The 16000-nt window shown below is 44.1% G+C and overlaps 1 pseudogene; it reads right to left on the bottom strand.

Annotated features, from left to right (window-relative positions):
* Positions 1-5599: 5599 nt before the first annotated feature.
* LOC129393911 (endogenous retrovirus group K member 104 Rec protein-like) lies at positions 5600-8420 on the bottom strand (annotated as a pseudogene).
* Positions 8421-16000: the final 7580 nt, after the last annotated feature.

Here is a 16000-nt window from a genome sequence, read left to right on the forward strand (position 1 = left end):
GTTTACTGAATTAAAGTGATTGTGTCCAGTAAAGATATCCAATTTCTCTTAGAATAATGCTAAAATCATTTAGGTGGATAATACATTCTAAATATTTCCAGCCCATATTAATGGAAATATACATCCTTTTGGAAACTAACTCATTTCAATGAGAGATCTTCCTATCACACCTCCCTTCTCTCCTTATCAAAAAGCAGGAAAACCTGGGCTTGACCTAGCTAGCGCTCCTACACTGCCATGAGAATCCCTTTGGGACTTTCCCCATTTGGGACTGGCAGCACTCTCGCGGTTTACTAAAACTTAGGTAAACCTGGGCTTAAGCCACCACCTGGAGCCAAGAAGGAAGCAGCAACCTAGTGGTGAAGATTCACTAAGGGAATGTATTCAGTCCAAACCAAAGCAAGCCAGACAGAGAAAACTGGAGTAAATCATTCTTCCTTCAGTGCAAAAATACAGATCTATATCTACAACAAACTAGAGCAAACAGGAAACCATGACCTCCCCAAAATGACAAAGCAGAAATCTAGTGGGTGACTCTAATGTGATGGCTATTTGTCAGGTCTCTAACCAATCACTGAAAATCGCAGGTTTTCAAACTTGTATTTTAGTTCCAGAAATACAGATGCAGGTTTGTTCTATAGATAATAGACAAACTATCAGATAATAATTTTGGTAGTTTTTGTTTGTTTGTTTTTTGAGGCGGCGTCTCACTCTGTCACCCAGGCTGGAGTGTAGTGGCATGCTCTCAGCTCACTGCAACCTCTGCCTCCCAGAGTCAAGCAATTCTCCTGCCTCGGCCTCCCAAGTAGCTGAGACTACAGACTTGCATTACCACGCCAGGCTAAGTTTTTGCATTTTTAGTAGAGACAGGGTTTCACCATGTTGGACATGGAGAACTCCTGACCTCAAATGATGCACCTGCCTCAGTGCTGGGATTAGAGGTGTGAGCCACCATGTCCAGCCAGTTTCGGTAGTTTTTTGATACCCACTCCCCTTCCACCCTCCACTCTCCAGCAGTCCCGGGCGTCTATTGTTCCCATTATTATGTCACGTATACTTAATATTTGGCTCCCATTTATAAGTGAGAACATGTGGTGTTTGGTTTTCTGTGCCTGCTTTAGTTTGCTTAGCATAACGGCTTCTAGCTCCATCCGTGTTGCAGCAAAAGGAGGATGAGGACTTAATGAAAGGGCATTATCTTGTTCTTGTTTCAGGCTGTGCAGGTTTCCATGGTGTATCTGTACCATATTTTGTTAATCCAGTCCACCACTGATGGGCATTCCAGTGGATTCCACGTCTTTGCTTTTGTGAATAGTGCTGCGATGAGCATCCACATGTGACCACCCCCACTCAACATGTGCTAGAGTCTCACGTTACTGGAGTGTCTATATTACCCGGGCTGGTCCAGAACGGCCAGGCTCAGGCAGGGCTCCAATCTTAGCCTTACAAAGTATTGGGATTACAGGCATGAGCCACCACACATGGCTCTATTTTATTATAACATATATTTCTAGGCCGGGTGTGGTGGCTCACGCCTGTAATCCCAGCACTTTGGGAGGCCAAGGCGGGTGGATCACGAGCTCAAGAGATGGAGACCATCCTGGCCAACATGGTGAAACCCCGTCTCTACTAAAAATACAAAAATTAGCTAGGCATGGTGGCACGTGCCTGTAATCCCAGCTAGTCAGGAGGCTGAGTCAAGGAGAATTGCTTGAACCCGGGAGGCAGAGATTGCAGTGAGCCGAGATCGTGCTGCTGCACTGCAGGCTGGGCAAAGAGTGAGACTCCCTCTCAAAAAAAAAAAAAAGCTATAATTCTATAGGCCAAGCAAGGTGGCTCACGTCTGTAATTCCAGCACTTTGGGAGGCCAGTGTGGGTGGATTGCTTGAGCCAAGGAGTTCTAGCCTGGGTAACAAAGCAAAATCCTGTCTCTACTTAAAAAGGAAAAAAAAGATATATTTCTGTAGCTTATGGCCTGTAGGCTCGCCATGCCTTAGGCTTGAAAGCGCAGCTTTCAGAAAAGATCCTTCACTGGTATTTCCAGGGAGGAAGTGATGAGGCAGGAATTTATGCTGAGTGGGTTGGCCAAGTATACACACTCAACAGGTCATGAAATGGGCTATGAGTATTCTTGAAGGGGGCCTAACACATGCATACTGAATAAACATACATGTGGCTTATGTCCCATGTTCACTTTGGGGTGGAGACTTCACATTTCTTTTTCTTTTTCAGACAGAGTCTTGCTCTGTCACCCAGGCTGGACTGCAATGGCACCGTATCAGCTCACTGCATCCTCCACCTCCCAGGTTCAAGCGATTCTCCTGTGTCAGCCAAGTAGCTGAGACTACAGGTACATGCCACCACACCCGGCTACTTTTTTTTTTTTTTTTTGAGATGGAGTCTCGCTCTGTCGCCCAGGCTGGAGTGCAGTGGTGCAATCTCCGCTCACTGCAAGCTCCACTTCCCGGGTTCACGCCATTCTCCTGCCTCAGCCTCCCCAGCAGGTGGGACTACAGGCACACGCTGCCACGCCCAGCTAATTTTTGTATTTTTAGTAGAGACGGGGTTTCTCTGTGTTAACCAGGATTGTCTCGATCTCCTGACCTTGTGATCCGCCCGCCTCGGCCTCCCAAAGTGCTGGGATTACAGGCGTGAGCCACTGCACCTGGCCCACTTTTTCTATTTTTAGTAGCGATAGGGTTTCACTATGTTGGCCAGGCTGGTCTGGAACGCCTGACCTCAGGTGATCTGCTGCCTCGGTCTCCCAGAGTGTTCCAAAGTGCTGGGATTACAGGCGTGAGCCACCGTGCTGCGCCGAGACTTCATGTTTCAATGCATTGCAGCTAGACCCCCCATATCAAATGGTGCATCAGGGACATGAAGACGCTCGCGTGCTAAGTCTCTTTCAAGTGGCCAGAAGCAGTCAATGCTCAGAGGCCTCTCATCAGCAGAAAGTTACTGGAATCAATCTCTTGTCCAATCAAAGCTGGAGTCATGGCTTGTGGAACAGGGGGTCAGTTAGTCAGAATCTGGGATGGATGAGCTGCAGTCATTTCAATATTGCTTATCTTAGGGCCAGTGCTTGTTCAGCTGCTAGAGAGAGAAAAACCCTGTGGCAGTTAGAATATAGTTCATTCAGCTGGGCACAGTGGCTCTTGCCTGTAATCCCAGCACTTTGGGAGGCTGAGGTGGGTGGATAACAAGGTCAGCAGGTCAAGACCAGCCTGGCCAACATGGTGAAACCCTGTCTGTACTAAAAATACAAAAAATTAGCTGGGTGTGGTGGCATGCACCTGTAATCCCAGCTACTCGGGAGGCTGAGGCAGGAGAATTGCTTGAGCCTGGGAGGCAGAGGTTGCAGTGAGCCAAGATCATGCCACTGCACTTCAGCCTGGACTACAAAGCGAGACGCTGCCTCAAAAAAAAAAAAAAGTATATAGTTCATTCTTTAAGGGTAGGGGCCCTTGACTTAACCCTTGCCTGGTAAGACCTTAGGTCCTGTATATAACTTGGTATCTTATTACCCTAAATAGTCAATTCAGTCAGCCTTATAATCTCTATTTTAACATGAATGCTGGTCAGTTTTTGTGTCTCAACCATGAAAGGAAGGAAGTAAAATGAGATGTGTCTAACCTCCCATCCCGCCATGGCCAGGAACTCAGTTTTAAAGATTTCTCTGGGTACACTTGGCCGAGAGGGAATCTGTTCAGTTCATAGGGGGAGCTTAGGATTTTATTTTTAGTTTTCAGAACGAGGGATGAATAATCATGGAGGCTTCTGCTGGGAGGGAAAAAGTAGAAAAAATGCATTAATTTCACTCTTCCTGTATGCCAGGCCTTATGCCAAGCCCTTAAGTTGCCCCAACTCATTCGATTCTACCAGGGTCACACAAGTGGTGGACATCATCATCCTCATTTTTCAGGAAAACCGAGGCTCTCGCCCAAGGTCCCTGCCCAACAACACCAGGCCCTGAGTTCTCAGCATGGTCCTCACTCAGATACTCTTTGTGTAGGGTTTCTCACCTGAGTCCCCAGCAGGGTCCTCACTCGGATGCCCTTTTTGTAGGGTTTCTCACCATAGGGAAAGTCACTCATCACCCACAGGCACTTGACTATTATCTGCCCTCTAAGGATGTGCGATTCCAAAACACACTTGCTCTGAGAAAAACCAGGGCCGTATCATTTTCCCCGCCAAACCGGAAAGGAGCCAAGAGATCAAAGGATGACTCAGATGAGCCCAGCTTGGCAAATAATGAGTTGATTAGGATTCACATGCAGGGCACTCCAGGGCAGCAGCAGCACAGCCTCAAAGATCTGTGCCACCTCCTGTCTCTAAACTGCTTTTAAGTGAATTTTCTGGCTCTTTGTCCACTGATTTTGAGCAATCAGCCTCTTCTGCTTGGTAGGTTCTCAGATACTGTCTGGGATGTTTGGGTTCTCGGGGACACCTGCTTCTTGGCTGGGCACAAGAGACTTGGCTTCCCACCTGGCCTTCAGGGTTCAGGCAGGGGACATGCACCCTTAAGTAACCTGATGGGACCTGTCACACCAGAATTCTATACACTTGAAGTGGGGCCAGCCTCTCCACACCTGTGGTTTCTTCTCATCAGGTGGGATGAGAGACTGAGGAAAGAAAGAAGACACAGAGACAAAGTATAGAGAAAGAAATTGGGCCCAGGGGACCGGCGCTCAGCATACGGAGGACCTGCACTGGCACTGGTCTCTGAGTTCTCTCAGCTTTTATTGATTACTGTTTTCACTATCTCATCAAGGGGAATGTGGCAGGAGAACAGGGTGATAGTGGGGAGAAGGTCAGCACGAAAACATGTGAGCAAAGGAATCTGTGTCACAAATAAGTTCAAGGGAAGGTTCTATGCCTGGATGTGCACATAGGCCAGATTTATGCTTTTCTCCACCCAAACATCTCAATGGAGTAAAGAGTAACAAAGCAGCATTGCTCCCAACATGTCCCACCTCCTGCCACAAGGCGGTTTTTCTCCTATCTCAGAATGGAACAAATGTACAGTCGGGTTTTATACCAAGACATTCCATTCCCAGGGGCAGGCAGGAGACAGAGGCCTTCCTCTTATCTCAGCTGCAAGAAGCCTTCCTCTTTTACTAATCCTCCTCAGCACAGACCCTTCACGGGTGTCGGGCTTGGGGACGGTCAGGTCTTTCCCATCCCATGAAGTCATATTTCAGACTATCACATGGGGAGAAACCTTGGACAATACCTGGCTTTCCAGGGCAGAGGTCCCTGCAGCTTTCCACAGTGCATTGTGCCCCTGGTTACTTGAGAATGAAGAATGGCGATGACTTTTATCAAGCACACTGCCTGTAAATATTTTGTAAACAAGGCACATCCTGCACAGCCCTAGATCCCTTAAACCTCGATTCCATACAACACATGTTTCTGTGAGCTCAAGGTTGGGGCTAAAGTTACAAATTAACAGCATCTCAGGGCAAAGGAGTTGTTCAGGGTACAGATAAAAATGAAATTTCTTATGTCTTCCTTTTCTACATAGACACAGCAACCGTCTGATCTCTCTTTCTTTTCCCTACATATCCCCCTTTTCTTTATGAGAAATCCGCCATCATCATCATGGCCCGTTCTCACTGGTCGCTCTCTCTTTGGAGCTGCTGGATACACCTGTAGACTAACAACAGACAAAACAGATATACCAGGATTAATATGAAATTACAATAGTTGAACTTCTGATGGTTTTAACCCAAGTGACAGGGTTAAGATTTGTGAGGCCATCAGCAACTTTCACGATTGCCTCAGTTTCTGGCACCAAATTTAAATGGGCTTTTGATGCCTCAAAAATTTGTTCTTTTAATTTTGAAATATCTAAAGTAAGATTATCTTCTCTTTCTTATAGATGACATCTAACCATGTCCCAGTGATGCTCAGACTCATTATAGGCTTGGGGTTTAATACAAAAATCTGACATATTCCAGTCACACTGTAACTGAAAAAGATATTCCAAGCTCATGAGCCTATCTCCCATCCAAATGACAGTTTGTCTAAGATCATTAATTTGGTTTGCCAATTTTTGATCTATTTGGGTCAGAGAATTCCACAATTTTGAGGAATTCTTTTGCCAATTATTTACATATTCTGCAGTTTGAACAGAGAAGTGTAAAGCAATTCCAGCAGCCACAGCAGTAGCTGTGACTGCAATAAGACCCAAAATCACTGCAATCAAAGTAAAAATGAATCTTTTGGATCTAGTTAGAACTCCTTTTAATACTTCTGTTAAAATATGGACAGATGGGGAAGGCTCCCACTGTCAGTCCATGGACACAGGAATCCACATGCCCTCTCTTGCCCTCACCAGCAGAATACGGTGCTGCCAATCAAAAGTCGAATCAATGCAAGTAAACAATCTACAGTTTTCACAGGTTATAGTTTGGGAATCTGGTTTAATAACTATGTTTCCTACAACTAGCATATAAGGGGGTTTTACACAACTTTGCAAAGGAATTGTAGGATTGGAATTTAGGTTAATAGTATAATATGGCTTATGATCTCTTGTTCCTATAGCTTGATTTTCAGACCAAATTCTAATGTGGTGTGAGGCCACAGTAAGCTTTCATAATGCTGGATGTTCAGGACCAGTAACAGGACTAACTAACTTTGGTTGAGGTGATGAAATTCGCTTTTCACCCCATTTCCATGGATAGGGTGATTGTAACTTTCTATAAACCTGATCCAGCCTTTCAGTTAAATCACTCTCATAGGCCAGATTAATGGGCCAGGTGGATGGGGCTGTGAACATGAGTAAGTCTGGCCCATACAATTATAATAAAATTGGCCTCGAGGGGCCCGGTCTATAATAGTTCCAAATTCATTGTTTTGTAATACCACCGCAGTATCAGGCACACATTCTTCCCAAACTGAAACTTTTGGGCCTTTTGATTCTTTGGGAATTTTCTTGGGGCAAGGCTTCCCCTTAGGCCTAAATTTTAATGATCTTTGATAAGAAGAGTCCTGTGAATTATTTATCTGTGGCCCGAGTGACATCCCACTTACTAAGTGATAAGTAAATCTACTGGTGGCACTGACAGTAGGTACTTCTACCAACCAATTTGGGGTTGTAGGCATTAAATATCCTGGTACCTTCCCTAGGCAAATAGGAGGATAACGATACCCAGTGGAAATATTTATCATCAATTCTTTTTTAGGTTGGGCAGGGCAACGATCATCTGTGAGGCCTGGTACCCATGCACTATTATTAACACATACTTCAATAGGATTATCCATCCATGTGACTGCCTGAATTAAGGGCGGGAAAGGCACACAGGCCCGGTAAGTATGATTAGTTGAGGCTGCTACTGCAGTCACAGGGAGACTTACCACCGTTGATACAATCATCAAAGCTGCAGGCAGCATGTTCTCTGGAGTTTGTGTTACCCTTTTTGTTCTTCAGGCTTTTTTCAGCTAACTGTGTCAGCTTCTTTAATTGGACCCAGGTCAGCGGCTCTGCTTTCTTGGTGGATGGCAACTTCATCTGTTCTTCTGATGTCACCATTTTGTTCACCCGGTGAGTCGATGATGCTCGATTGCGGGTTTTCCATCTCCGTGGTGGCGTTTCTCTTTGCATCTCCGATGGTTTCATTGTAGAACTTTAAATGTCTAGTGGGTATCCAAACAGGAAGCTGATTTTCTCCTGGTGAAACACAAGCAAAACCTCTCCCCCATGTTATCATTTTTCCTATTTCCCTTGTCTTATTTTTGTTGTCTTTCCACCAAATCAGTTTTCCTTCATGTGGGCTGTTCTTTTTACCAGTAAAATGTTGCTCTGCGGAAGTAGTGGTCTGATTTCTATAAATGTTTAAAAAATTTAAAGTATAGAGTGCTAAATTAAGTTGCATCTGGGGAGTGTTCTACTCCTTAATGTCTTTTTCCTTTTTTTGTTTCACCAATTGAGCTTTGAGTGTTCTATTAGTTCTTTCAATTATGGCCTGTCCTTGGGAATTATAGGGGATTCCTGTTGTATGTGTAATTTTTCACTGATTTCACAATTTTTAAAATGTTTTACTACAGTATCCTGGCCCATTATGTGTTTTAATTTTTTTTTGGAACTCCCATGACAGCAAAACAAGATAATAAATGTCTTTTAACATGGGAAGTACTTTCTCCTGTCTGGCAGGTTGCCCATACAACATGCAAATAAGTATCAACTGTCACATGGACAAATGACAATTTTATAAATGAAGGTACATGTGTGACATCCATTTGCCATATTGCATTAGGACATAGGCCTCTGGGATTAACTCCTGCCTCCTGAGTGGGCAGGTGTAGGACTTGACACTGGGTGCAATGTTATACAATATTTTTTGCCTCTTTCCATGTGATATCAAATTTATTTTTTAGTCCTGTTGCATTTACATGAGTCAAAGCATGAAGTTCTTGTGCTTCTATGAATGCAGATGATGCTAGCAAGTCAGCTTATTCATTTGCTTTAGTTAAAGGCCTTGGTAAATTAGTACGTGCTCAGATATGAGTAATATAAAATGGGAAATTTCTTTTTCTTGCAATTTGTTGTAACAAATTAAAGGGCTTGTTTAACTGATCATCCATACTATATTTGGTTAGGGCTGTCTCAACATCCTTTGTAGCCTGTACTACATATGCAGAATCTGATTTTCAATGACTCGTTCTTTTGGCCTGGTGTAAACCACTTTTCCATTGCTGGAACCATCAGTAAACACCATCAGAGCATTTTCTAAAGGTTTATGTCTGGTAATTTTAGGTAAAATTCAAGTAGTCAATTTTAAAAACTGGAAGAGATTTTTGTTTTTGGGTAATGGTTATCAGTAATTCCCACAAAATCAGCAAGACCAATCTGCCATGCAGCACAATTGATAAAGGATTGTCTAAACTCTTCCTTGTTTAAAGGAACAATGATTTTATCTGGGTCACTTCCACACAATTTTATTATTTGTAATCTTGCCTGACCAATTAATGTAGCCATTTGATCCAAGTACAATGTAAAAGTCTTAATCGTACTGTGAGGAAGGAAAGATCACTCCACAAGATCTGTATTTTGAACAATAACACCTGTTGAGAATGTGCAGTAGCAAAAATCAAAAGTTGGAGTGGGGCGAAGTGATCTATTCTATTTACTTGTGCTCACCAAATTTTTTCTTCAATTAATTCAATTTCTTTAGTTGTCTCTGGAATTAATGTTCTTTTACTATTCAATTCTGGATCCCCACTCGAGATAGAGAACAAATTTGACATGGCATAAGTAAGGATGCCTAGAGTTGGCCGAATCCAATTAATATCTCCTAGCAATTTTTGAAAGTCATTTAATGTTTTTAATGTGTCTTTTCTTATTTCTATTTTTTGTGGTTTAATTTTTCTTTCCTCTACCTGCATTCCCAAGTAATGGACAGGAATAGAGGTTTGAATCTTATCAGATGCTATTGTCAGTCCTGCGTTTGCAACCTCTGTCTGCAGAAATGTGTAACAGTCAATTAATCTGTCTCTCGTTTCTGCAGCACACAAAAGATCATCAACATAATGAAAGACATAACAGTGTGAAAACTTGTCTCTAACTGGTTGAAGAGCTTCAGCTACAAAAATCTGACAAATAGTTGGACTATTAAGCATTCCCTGAGGCAACACTTTCCACTGAAACCTGGTGGCTGGTTCTTTATTATTTATGGCTGGTATAGTAAAAGCAAATTTTTCAAAATCCTGTTTTGCTAGAGGAATGGTAAAAAAGCAATCCTTCAGCTCAATTATAATTAAAGGCCAGTCTTTGGGGATCATGGCCAGAGAGGGCAACCCAGGTTGGAGAGCCCCCATAGGTTGAATTACAGCATTGACGGCTCTTAAGTTGGTTAACATGCGCCATCTGCCGGATTTTTTCTGAGTTATAAACACAGGAGAATTCAAGGCAAAAATGAAGGCTCAATATGTCCCTTTGCTAATTGCTCTTTTGCCCATAAGTGTAAAGCCTCCAGCTTTTGTTTTGGTAGCAGCCACTGATTTACCCGTACAGGTTTTTCTGTTTTCCAAGTTAATGGAATGGGTTTTGGAGGCTCTACAGTGGCCACTCCTAAAAAGGATATCCTATTCCTTTTCTTTCTTGATTTCCCTCAGCCTCAGTTGGGATTTTAATGCCATCTCCATTTTTCCCTAGTCCTTTGCCAGGGAGACATCCCATTTTAGTCATGATTTTTTGACTGGTGGGGCTGTATAAGGAGGCTGGGATAGTAATCTCTGCATGCCATTGTTGTAACAAGTCTCGGCCCAAAAAATTATTTGGAATAGAAGTAATCATAGGTTGAACTGTACTTTCTTGATTATCAGGTCCTAGACAACGTAAAATCATGGTGCTTTGATACACTTTTGAGGCGCTGCCCACACCGACAAGTCCTGTAACAGGCTTTTGTTTAGGCCAATTTTTTGGCCATTGATTTAAGGCGATAAGGGAAACATCAGCATCGGTATCCAATAATCCTATAAACTGCTTTCCCTGAATAGTGACTGTACACACAGTTTTATTCTCTGAGACCTGACGAGCCCATTGAGTGGCTTTTCTGGCAGAGTTGGTACTTCCAAACCCTCCTGTCCTTTCCGTTTTGTTTTCCCAATTTTAATATAAGGCAAAAGCAATAATTGAGCAATTCTATTACCTGGATTGGCACTCCAGGGAACAGTGGAGCTGATCACTAACTGAATTTCCCCTTTATAATCTGAATCAATTACCCCAGTATGAATTTGGACTCCCTTCAAATTTAGACTTCATCTCCCTAAAATGAGGCCTACTGTCCCTCCTGGCAGTGGGCCATATACCCCTGTAGGAATCTTTTGCGGGGTCTCTCCAGGGAGTAAAGAAACCTTTTGAGTGGAACATAAATCTACTGCTGTGCTGCCTGCTGTGGCGGGGGACAGCTGTTGTATTGTTGTAATTGGCTGATTCCCTGAAGTGGTGGTATTTGCTGTGGGGGTTGCTGTCCCTGAAAACCCTGAAGAACAAACGGCTGAATCGGGAATGCCCCAGTTTGTTGTTGGGACTGAGGCTGGCCCCTCACCCCTTTTTCTGACAATAGTTGCCCATTTTTATCATATTTAGAACGACATTGATTAGCCCAATGTTTTCCTTTTCCATGTCTTGGACACAGGCCAGGTGGCTCTTTATTTTTACTCTGTTTATTTAAGACTGGGCAGTTCTTTTTTAGATGACCGATTTGACCACAATTATAACATTTCCCCCCAAATGCTCTAACTATCCTCCTAAAGTGACTCCGGTCATTGCTTGGGCCATTAGCATTGCCTTACGCATAGCTCCTCCAATCCCATCACAAGCTTTCACATATTCTGTAATTACATCAACTCCTGCTGGACCTTTTCCTTTTAATGGCTTTATGGCTGGTTGAAATTCTGGATTTGACTTTTGATAAGCCATTATTTCTACAATAACTTTTTGGGCATTATCATCCGAAACAGATTTTTCAGACGCATCTTGCAACCTTGCCACGAAGTCTGGATATGGCTCTTTGCAGCCTTGTCTAATTGAACTAGAAGAAGGGCAAGCAGTGCCTGGGCAAGCGATGCCTGGGCAAGCGGTGCGTGGGGCACCCAGGTGCCTGGGTCCTGAATTTTTTCCCAGTCCCTGAGGCAAAGAGCCCTTAGATGTTCAATACCCTCATTCTGCATTACTGATTGTTGGCCAATTGTGCTCCAATTTGGACCTGTTCCTAGCAATTGATCTGCATCTATATTAACAGCGGGATAAATAGCCTGATTTTTTCATGCCTGTTCTTGTACTCCATCAATCCACCAGGTTTTAAATTGTAGGAACTGAGAGGGTGAAAGGGAAGATTTAGCCAACATTTCCCAATCATAGGGAATAAGTCTATTTCCATGAGCAATGGAATCTAATAAAGTTCTCATATAAGGGGAGTTGGGTCCATATTGTTTAACTCCTTCCTTCATATCTTTTAACATTTTCATGGTGAAAGATTCATATCTAGCCTCAGTTTGGACAGACGCTCCAGCTTGCCCCCTTTCCCAGCTGGTATTGGTTGTAAAATTACAAGGAACTGCCATGCCTCAAGATCTCCCTGTTTTCTGGCTTTATCAATGATTTCATGCAGTGTACTACCTTGTCCACTAGGTGGTGATGTAGGATTAAACACCACTGGGTTGCTGGTGAGGTGCCGTGCTATGTGGCATGGGACACACCGCTTGAGGTCTGTGTTGAACCTCCGGAGACGGCCCATACTGAATTTGAAGCTCAGCTGGCGGCCAGTATTGATAAACTACCGGTGGTTGGGTCTTATTTTCTACCAGCTGATATTGTGGATACTGTATCTGAATTGGCATTGCCGGGATAGAGACTCTATCCTTTTCTACTTGATATTCTCTTGGGGTTTGCACTTGTCTAACCTGCATTTGAGGTTGTAATGTTACAGGCATCTGAACCACTGGAGGAGGAGTTGATGGCCATGGTGGTTTAGGCTCTAGTAGCCCCAATAATTCTGGACCTCCTTCCACCAGTTTTGATGATTCAGGATATACTACCTCCTGTAACTGATTGTAGTCAATATTTTGCATTGACTGAGCCATTACAGACTCTGCTACATTTTTACAATGTGAACTTTCCATTAATTTCCGGGATTTTGTCTCTGCCTCTTCTTCACAATCTACTACACAGCTTTCAGGGGCATCAGAAATTGAAAGGCTGTCTTTTTCTATTTGAAACGGTTCTAAAGTTGCTTTAATAATGGGCCAATCATTCCATACTGTAAGTGGGATGATTTTACCTTCCCTACTTGCTTGTTTTAATTCTTTGCCAATTTTCCCCCAATCTTTTAGATCTAAAGTTCCCTGTTTTGGAAACCATGGGCAGAATTGTTCTATTGTTTGAAATAACATAATTAGATTTTCTGTAGAAGCTCTAACTCCCCATCTTCTTAGAAGAATTTTAATGAAGCTGAGATAAGAGGCATATTTACTTTCAGTTTGTCCCATTGTTACCCTGAGTTCCTCTGAGCGCACAAGCTTACCGCATGGCTGATCATGGAAGTACTTGGGAATCTCTCGTTGACTGTCTTCAATGCTCACGTTTTTAGCGTACCTTCACCCTAGAGAAAGGCCCATGTTGGGCGCCAGATGAAGGGGGTCAGCCACTCCACACCTGTGGGTATTTCTCATCAGGCAGGACAGGAGACTGAGAAAAGAAATAAGACACAGAGACAAAGTATAGAGAAAGAAAAATGGGCCCAGGGGACTGGTGCTCAGCATACGGAGGACCCACACTGGCACCGGTCTCTGAGTTCCCTCAGTATTAATTGATTACTATTTTCACTAACTCAGTAAGGAGAAAGCGGCAGGAGAGCAGGGTGATAGTGGGGAGAAAATCAGCAAGAAAACATGTGAGCAAAGGAATCTGTGTCACAAATAAGTTTAAGGGATGGTACTATGCCTGGATGTGCACATAGGCCAGATTTATGCTTTTCTCCACCCAAACATCTCAGTGGAGTAAAGTGTAACAAAGCAGCATTGCTGCCAACATGTCTCGCCTCCCACCATAGGCAGTTTTTCTCCTATCTCAGAATAGAACAAATGTATAATCATGTTTCATACTGAGGCATTCAGTTCCCAGGGGCAGGCAGGAGACAGAAGCCTTCCTCTTATCTCAACTGCAAGAGGCCTTCCTCTTTTACTAATCCTCCTCAGCACAGACCCCTAATGGGTGTCAAGCTGGGTGGAAGGTCAGGTCTTTCCCATTCAATGAGGTCATATTTCAGACTATCACATGAGGAGAAACCTTGGACAATACCTGGCTTTCCAGGGCAGGGGTCCCTGAGGTTTTTCACAGTGTATTGCACCCCTGGTTACTTGAGAATGGAGAATGGTGATGACTTTTATCAAGCATACTGCCTGTAAACATTTTGCCAGCAAAGCACATCCTGCACAGCCCTAGATCCCTTAAACCTTGATTCTATACAACACATGCTGCTGTGAGCTCAAAGTTGGGGCTAAAGTTACAGATTAACAGCATCTCAGGGCAAAGTCAGGGTACAGATCAAAATGATGTTTCTTATGTCTTCCTTTTCTACATAGACACAGTAACCGTCTGATCTCTCTTTCTTTTCCCTGCATACACTAGTCTTCTTCTTTAGTCTGCTAGATATGGGAAGGGTGTTAAGAAAGGATCTCTCATCAATATGACCTGGCCCCCAAAAAGCATGCTTGATTTTTGAATGTGGTAAAGAAATATTTAAACCATGTTTTATGTCTATATGATTATTAGTATTTATATATTGTTTTGTTTTGTTTTGTTTTTGAGATGGAGTCTCACTCTGTCATGAGGCTGAAGTGTGGTGGCACAATCTCAGCTCACAGCAACCTACGCCTCCTGGTTTCAAGCAATTCTCCTGCCTCAGCCTCTCTAGTAGCTGGGAGTACAGGCATGTGCCAACATGTCCAGCTAATTTTTGTACTTTTAGTAGAGACAGGGTTTCACCATGTTGGCTAGGATGGTCTCAATCTCTTGATCTTGTGATTCTCCTGCCTCAGCCTCTCAAAGTGCTACTATTATAGGTATAAGCCAACACGCCTGGTCATATTTATATATTATAGGTAGTATTTTGCTAAAAGGGAATTTTGATATCTTTATAAGACACAACTAGTTTAATTAAGGAAGGAGCACTGCCCACCATGACGACAGGTATGGGTTGGTGATGCCCTGAAGCTCCAGGTAATCAATGAGGTGAATGTCCCCTTCCAAAGCAGGGGCCATGCCTTGTGCAGTGAATCTCTGTCCCAGCACAGCTAATGGTCAGAAATGGATTCTTCTCAATCTGTCCATTAGGACTGAACAGGGTCTCAGCATCTGGTTAGCAGGGAGGGACCCTGAGAAGGGGCTTTACTTGAGTGACTCACACTCTTTGCCCACATAGAATGTTCCCGGCCCTGTGTGTGCATCTTGTGGGTATTAACCCACTGATCAGCCACAGAACAAAGCAAGGAGGTAATAGATTTATAAAGAGAAGTAAAGAACAGGAGGGAATTGATAAAAATGAGGAAATTTCATTTGGATGCCTGACTTCCTGGGGCAGGACCTCATTAAAAACACAGCTCAGTGCTTCTGATTTTCTCTTTTTCTTGTCTCTTTTTCCTGAGACGGAGTCTTGCTCTATTTCCCAGGCTGCAGTGTAGTGGCTCTATCTCAGCTCACTGAAACCTCTGCCTCCTGGCTTCAAGCGATTCTCCTACCTCAGCCTCCCAAATAGCTCGGACTACAAGTGCCTGCCACCATGCTCAGCTAATTTTTTTTTGGCCCCGAGTCTCGCCCTGTCGTCCAGGTTGGAGTGAAGTGGCACTATCTGGAGATCTCAAGTACCTGGACCGGGGAGTCTGCAGGAGTTTGTTTATCTTGGGCTGGGGGTGCATGGGAAGTAGGTAGGGCTCCTGTGACCACAAACCCAAGGCCTCTGGGATCAGAAGGCAACAACAAGGGCCAGGACCTACCCCGGGGCCTGTGCTTGCAGGGACCCTGGCTCTCATTTGTATGTGGGGTGCCTGAGTGATTTCAGATTCCTCACCCATCCCCATTGGCTCTTCTAGGGGAGATGCATCTATAACACCTGTAGGTGACCCTGTGTAGGAAAAGATTGCAGAACCCACACGGGCCCATGCTGAGTGAGGCTTTCTCCAGGTGGGCACAAAAACCCCTAGCTCCCCAGCCACTGCCAGAGCTTGGGGTTGGGGGCCCTACATGGAGGCAAATGTGGGGAGCATTGGCAAAGGCAGGGCTGAGTGAAAGGAGAAGAAGAGCACATGGAAAAGACACAGGGGTCTCTGACAGTTCCAGGGCCAGAGGCACTTGGGAGTGGGAGAGGCATGACTGGGAGATAGGTCCAGGGCTTTTTCTGAGCCCTGAGGCCCCAGCAGGTTTACTTCCCTCCGAAGATCTCTCTGGGCTATTGTGCCTGGGAGTCAGGGCTGGCTCCGCTGCAGCCCTGTGGGAAGG

This window comes from Pan paniscus, chromosome 1 (assembly GCF_029289425.2).
Source record: "Pan paniscus chromosome 1, NHGRI_mPanPan1-v2.0_pri, whole genome shotgun sequence".
In the NCBI taxonomy this organism is placed as follows: Eukaryota; Metazoa; Chordata; class Mammalia; order Primates; family Hominidae; genus Pan; species Pan paniscus.